General features: G+C 39.8%; 1 pseudogene; it reads left to right on the forward strand.

Moving 5' to 3' along the window:
* Nucleotides 1-364: 364 nt before the first annotated feature.
* Nucleotides 365-452, forward strand: LOC122432166 (annotated as a pseudogene).
* Nucleotides 453-6,359: the final 5,907 nt, after the last annotated feature.

The following is a 6,359-nucleotide window of genomic DNA, read 5'->3' on the forward strand; positions in this document are numbered from 1 at the left end:
CTAAAGGAAAATTATATCATGGGGAAATAATACTTCTGTCTTCCTCTGAAAATGTTATAGTTCTCATTTCTGTTACTTGGGTTACTGCATTGGCTAGAACTTTGGGGAATAATAAATACACTGATGACGCAGATATCTCTGGAAATGTCTCTTTGGTAACCATATTTTACTAAAATTATAGGGTACTAAATGCTTAAGAAACACTAATGTATGAGGGAGGGTCAGGATGGGGAACACATGTCTACCCATGGCTGATTCATGTGAATGTATGGAAAAACCATAACAATATTGTAAAATAATTAACCTTCAATTAAAATAAATTTTTAAAAAAAGATTAATGTAGTGCATTACTATATGAAGTAACAGCTTTGTGCAGTGGCAGTATCGTAGCCAATGAGGTTTATCCAAGGCGCAATTATTGCTAATTGAAAACTATATGAAGTAACAAAGCTATTTACAGAAAGAAAAAAAAAGAAAAAAAAAAAACCAGAAACCTAATCTGCCTTAATGGTCTTTTATCCTAAGGGCTTTGATGTTCCCTCAGAAATGTAAAATAATAACTTAACATTCCAAACAGAATATCTGAGAGCTGATGAGATTCTCATCCTCCATCAGATTTATCTTCCTTTCCAGCGCTGACCTACAGGAAGAAATTTTACTGCGACCCTAATGAGAATGGTTAATAGACATCATGGAGTTTGTGTGTTTGTGCTTTCCTTTGTTTTGTTCTGTTTCTGAGAGAACTAGTTTTAGTTCAATTTCTCCACAGCCTTTCTAGAGAATTAGAGTTCTTCCTCCATCTTTGATTGTGAATAACAAAGTCATACTATCATTTATTGACCTCTTAGTATATACAGGAACCATGCCAAATTCTTTGCATGCATTGTCTCATTTAACATTCTATCAATTGATCAATGGGTATTCTCCAGAGAACAAAACCAATAAGATAGACAGAGCATTTCTATTATATGATGGTGGTGGTTTAGACATTAAGTTGTGTCTGACTCTTGTAATCCCATGGACTGTAGCCCACTAGGCTCCTCTGTTCGTAGGATTCTCTAGGTAAGAATACTGGAGTGGGTTGCCATTTCCTTCTCCAATATCTATTATATAATATAAGGTAAAATGTGAGACATATATTTATGTGTATGTGTGTGTATGCCACCATATGTCCATAAAATAAATCTCTTTATTATATATGTGTGTGTGTGTGTGTGTATATATATATATATATATATATATACATTTGAATGATAATGCACACACGCATGTATATACATATAATCAGTTCAGTCCAGTTCAGTCACTCAGTCATGTCCAACTCTTTGCAGCCCCATGGACTGCAGCATGCCAGGCTTCCCTGTCCATGACTAACACCCAGAGCTTGCTCAAACTCATATCCATCAGTTGGGTGATGCCATCCCACTGTCTCATCCTCTGTCATCCCCTTCTCCTCCTGCCTTCAGTTGTGCCCAGCATCAGGGTCTTTTCCAATGAGTCAGTTCTTCACATCAGGTGGCCAAAGTATACATATAATAAAGATATTTATTTTAAGATATTGACAGCACTGAGGGAGGACACTGATACCAACTGCCCTTTGCAGCTGAGCATCTTAGGAAAAGGTGATTCTACTGAAACAGGGGCTAAAAATGATTTGTCAACAGTTTGCAAGTTTGACTTGCATCTGTGTTCATTCACATTTCAGTAACAGGCCTGAGAGAAAAGGCCTCATCTTTGCTCACTGGCACAAGTTCAGAAATATTTCACATAGAATGTGCAAATAATGTTTGTGTGGTGTTCAGTGAGGAAAAGAAAAGAAATTGGCTCACAGGACTGTTATGACTGGCAAGTTTAAAATTTGTAGGGCAGGCCAACAGCCTGGAAACTCAAGCTGAATTTCCATGTTACAGTCTTGAGGCAGAATTCTTTCCTCAGTTTATCTTTTTTTTTTCCCTAGTATTTTACTGTAAACAGCAAAGACATGTCAGATCACCTCTTCCACGTTTTGTTTGGAAATTTCCTCAGCTAAATATCCATGTTCCTCATTCACACGTTCTACTTTCCACCAATGACAGAGCCATAATTCAGACAAGTTCTCTGCTTGTTTATATCAAGGATCTCCTTTCCTTGGGCGTCCAGTAACACATTCTTCCTTTCCATCTGGGATCTTACCAGAAGCACTTTAATGTTCCTATTTCTAGCAACATTCTGTTCATAATTGTATACAGTCTCTAAGACAATAGAGCTCTCACTATAGCTTTCCTCTCCTCTTTCTGAGCCCACACCAAAATTACCTTTAATGTCCATGTTTTTATCAACAATCTCTTCAAGGCAATCTGGATTTTTACTATCAAATGCCTCAAAACCCTTCCAGCCTACATCCATCATTGTTTGTTTTTATTGTTTAGTCGCTAAGTGGTGTCCAACTCTTTGCAACCCCATGGACCGTAGTCCACCAGGCTCCTCTGTCCATGGGATCTCCCAGGCAAGAATACTGGAGTGGCTTGCCGTTTCCTTCTGCAGGGATCTTCCCAACCCAGGGATCGAACCACATCTCCTGCATTGGCAGGTGGATTCTTTACCACTGAGCCACGGGAGTAAGCCCCCACACTCATTACGCAATTCCAAAACCCCTTCCATCTTTCCATGTATTTGTTATGGCAACATCATGCTTTTCAGCACCGAAATCTTTGTGAGTTCCCTCGGGCTGTCTAAACAAAGGACTGCATACTGGGTGACTCCAAACAACAAAAATGTATTCTCTCCCAATTCTGGAGGGTGCAAGTCACTTATAGAAGTGCTATTGATGATTTATTCAATTTTTGGAAGCAACCATGTGTAACTTTCAATAAGTAAATGGATAAACTGTACATCCCTAAAATGGAATATTATTCAGCACTAAAAAATAATGAGCTATCAAGCCATGAAAAGACATGGAAGAATCTTAAATTCACAATACTAAATAAAAGAAACCAATATGAAAAGGCTACCTACCATATAATTCCTGGAAAAGGCAAAGCTGTGGAGTTAAAAAAGATTAGTGGTTATCAGGAGTTAGAGAGAGATAGGGATACAGGTGAAATACAAAGGATTTTTAGGGCAACAAAACTATTTTATATAGTACTATAATGATGGATACATGTCATTTTACACTTGTCAAAACATAGAATATAAACACCAAGAGTGAACCCTAAGGTAAACTATGGACATAGGGTGATTATGATGTATCAGTATAGGTTCATCAGTTGTCGCAAATATACCACTCAGGTGGGGGATGTTGATAATGGGAACAAAGGGCGTGTGGCAATTCTTTGCATGTACCTTCTTCTCAGTTTTGCTAAAATTGATCTACAAATCCTAAAATTGCTCCTAAAAAGTCTATTTTAAAAACTGAAAAGGAAATAAAAATTATTCAGATAAACTCTAGAAACTTAGAAGCCTAAGGTTGAAAGACAATGAAAGAAAGCATGGTAAAGGCAAGTGGTGACCGTCACTGATTTACAACTGGACTCAAGACCAGTCCTTCTAGCACACGCCCTCATATGCCAAGATCATTTGTGAGTTCTCAGTAGCAGTCATGTAATGACATATTCTATCAAGGAGGACCCTCCAAGTCCTCAGAACTTTTCATCTGGCTAAGCTCTGGAACTGATGGTCACAACATCAAGGTGGGTGCATGGGTAGCAGATAGACACAGAAATCAAGAAGCAAGGCAAGTGAATCTACCAACATGAGATAGAGTCAAATGGGAAACACACAAAAGAGAACAGCAGGCCCATAAACCAAGAAGAAACAGATGCAGGTCTCCAGGAGAGAGGAACAGCCTAGGGCCTCTGAGGGTGCAGTGGAGTGAGCTCCTTGTGACAGTGATAACACCTTACCCTTGAAACCCAGGCCTGAGCATGAAGAAGAAGAAGCAAAAACACATATTAGCAAATTGAGGAAGAAATCAATCTTTTCAGTGCTGCAGTCCCTCCACATTAATAAAGCTGGTGGTCAGATGCAAGTCTGTCTGATTGCATGCTCTCTTCTTCCAGCAGCACTTAATGACTACAACTGGCACATTAAAAAGTCAAGGCAAACCAACATGCATACTTTTATATATTCTCCCCTGGTCAGCAGGTTTGAGAAGCTGGATGTCTCTTCTCAGGAAGCTGGGAATGGGTTTTTTAAGAAATTTATAAATCCTAAGAACGGTGCCGCAGAACAATCAGGCATTAATTTCTCACAGAGCTGAAGTGCAAATTACCTACCTGCAGCTTTCTCCTCTCCAGATTGTCTGGTTCCTTAATCTCGGTTCAGATTTAACTCACTGCTAACCATATTTCTTACTAGCTGTCCCTGCTCCCTGCCCCTGCATTACCTGCTGTACGCTAAGGGAATGCAGACTGGAGTAAATGACTGTCTGAACAAAGAGGCAGACCATTGGCACTACATCAAGTATCTGAGAGGAAATGACAAGCCTGGAACTGTGAGTCAGTCCCTGCTTCCTATTTCAGAGATGTTCTGAATCATGAACATAAGGCCAGTGCTATGGAGAAGGCACATTCTGTGAGCAGCTGGAGGGGTCCTCTTGGACACAGTGGTCAACACTGGAGAGAGGGGCTTGTCCCCAAAGATATGGCTCTAGGCAGGCCAATAAGGCAAATCAAGAACCTCCTCTTGGTATTCCACAAATTTTGCATATTACAAAAAGTACAAATTTAGTAAAAAAAAAAAAAAGGAGGGGGGTGAGGTGTGAAAAAAAACACAAGAACAGGAGACAACTGAAGAATTCTTTTTTTATGCTGCAAGTTATTTACCTTTTTTAACCTACCAAAACAGCACTAATTGTTTTTCAAATGAATGGCCTCTGGATACATGACATTGAAATTTTGCCAGGCCTCCACTAAGATACCAGTGGCTTTTTTGCTTAGTCATTATGTTATGTTGTCACTGAAATCTTTACGCCTTTTCATTCCAGATCATGGGGGTTGGTTACTCTTCTGTGGAGACTTGCAATTCAGTCTAGAATGTGTCAACCTCCCCCTCATTTCAAGGAAGAAGTACAACTGGATAGTTGAAGAAACAACAGATGTGAGTAGCAGGGAACTCCTCCATCACAACCAAAATCTCTCTGGAGGTAAAGTTATTAAAGTTTGATGTACTTGACAATTTGAGGGGAAAAAAATGTGAGGCAGGAACAAATCACCACCTCCCACGGTAATGATAGACTTTTCCCTAAGAGCTGACAAAGACAATCATGGAAAGATATTCATCAGCAGAGTGGGTGAGAAAAAAATGACTCAGGTATTGTATTTTCTGTATTTTAGTCAGGGAATGCATCACTCTGCAGATGGGTCTAATTTAGTCATGTTATGGAAAACCAAACACAGTTCTGGTCCATAACAGTACTAGCCAGCATTATTTGAGGCCAGTAAGTAACAGGTAAAACTCAGCAGTGGCCACAGGACTGGAAAAAGTGAGTTTTTATTCCAATCCCAAAGAAGGACAATGCTAAAGAATGTTCAAACTACCATACAATTGAGCTCATTTCACATGTTAGTACAATTATGCTCAAAATCCTTCAAGCCAGTCTTCAGTAGTATGTGAACCAAAAACTTCCAGATGTACAAGCTGGGTTTAGGAAAGGCAGAGGAACCAGGGATCAAATTGTCAACATTTGCTGGATCATAAAGAAAGTAAGGAAATTCCAGAAAAATATTTTTTAATACTTCTGCTTCATTGACTATGCTCAAGCCTTTGACTGTGTGGATCACAATAAACTGTGGAAAATTCTTCAAAAGATGGGAATATCAGACTACCTTACCCATCTCCTGAGAAATCTATATGCAGTCAAGAAGCAACAGTTAGAACTGGACATGGAACAACTGATTGATTCAAAATTGGAAAAGGAGTACTGTCACACTATTTATTTAACTTATATGCAGAATGAGTGAGTGAGTGATAGTTGCTCAGTCATGTCCAACTCTTTGCAACCGGTTGGACTGTAGCCTGCCAGGCTCCTCTGTTCATGGAATTTTTCAGGCAAGAATACTGGATTGGGTTGCCATTTCCTTCTCCATATAGAAAGTGAAGTCACTTAGTCGTGTCCGACTCCTTGTGACTCCATGGACTGTAGCCCACCAGTCCCACCAGCCCACTGTAGCTCCTCCACCCATGGAATTTTCTAGGCAAGAGTACTGGAGTGGGTTGCCATTTCCTTCTCCAGGAGATCTTCCCAACACAGAGATCGAACCCGGGTCTCCTGCACTGTGGGAGGACGCTTTCCTGTCTGAGCCACCAGGCAATCTCTCCATATATGCAGACTACATCATGCGAAATGCCAGACCAGATGAATCACAAGCTAGAAACAAGAT

This window comes from Cervus canadensis, chromosome 30, assembly GCF_019320065.1.
Source record: "Cervus canadensis isolate Bull #8, Minnesota chromosome 30, ASM1932006v1, whole genome shotgun sequence".
NCBI classification, from domain to species: Eukaryota; Metazoa; Chordata; class Mammalia; order Artiodactyla; family Cervidae; genus Cervus; species Cervus canadensis.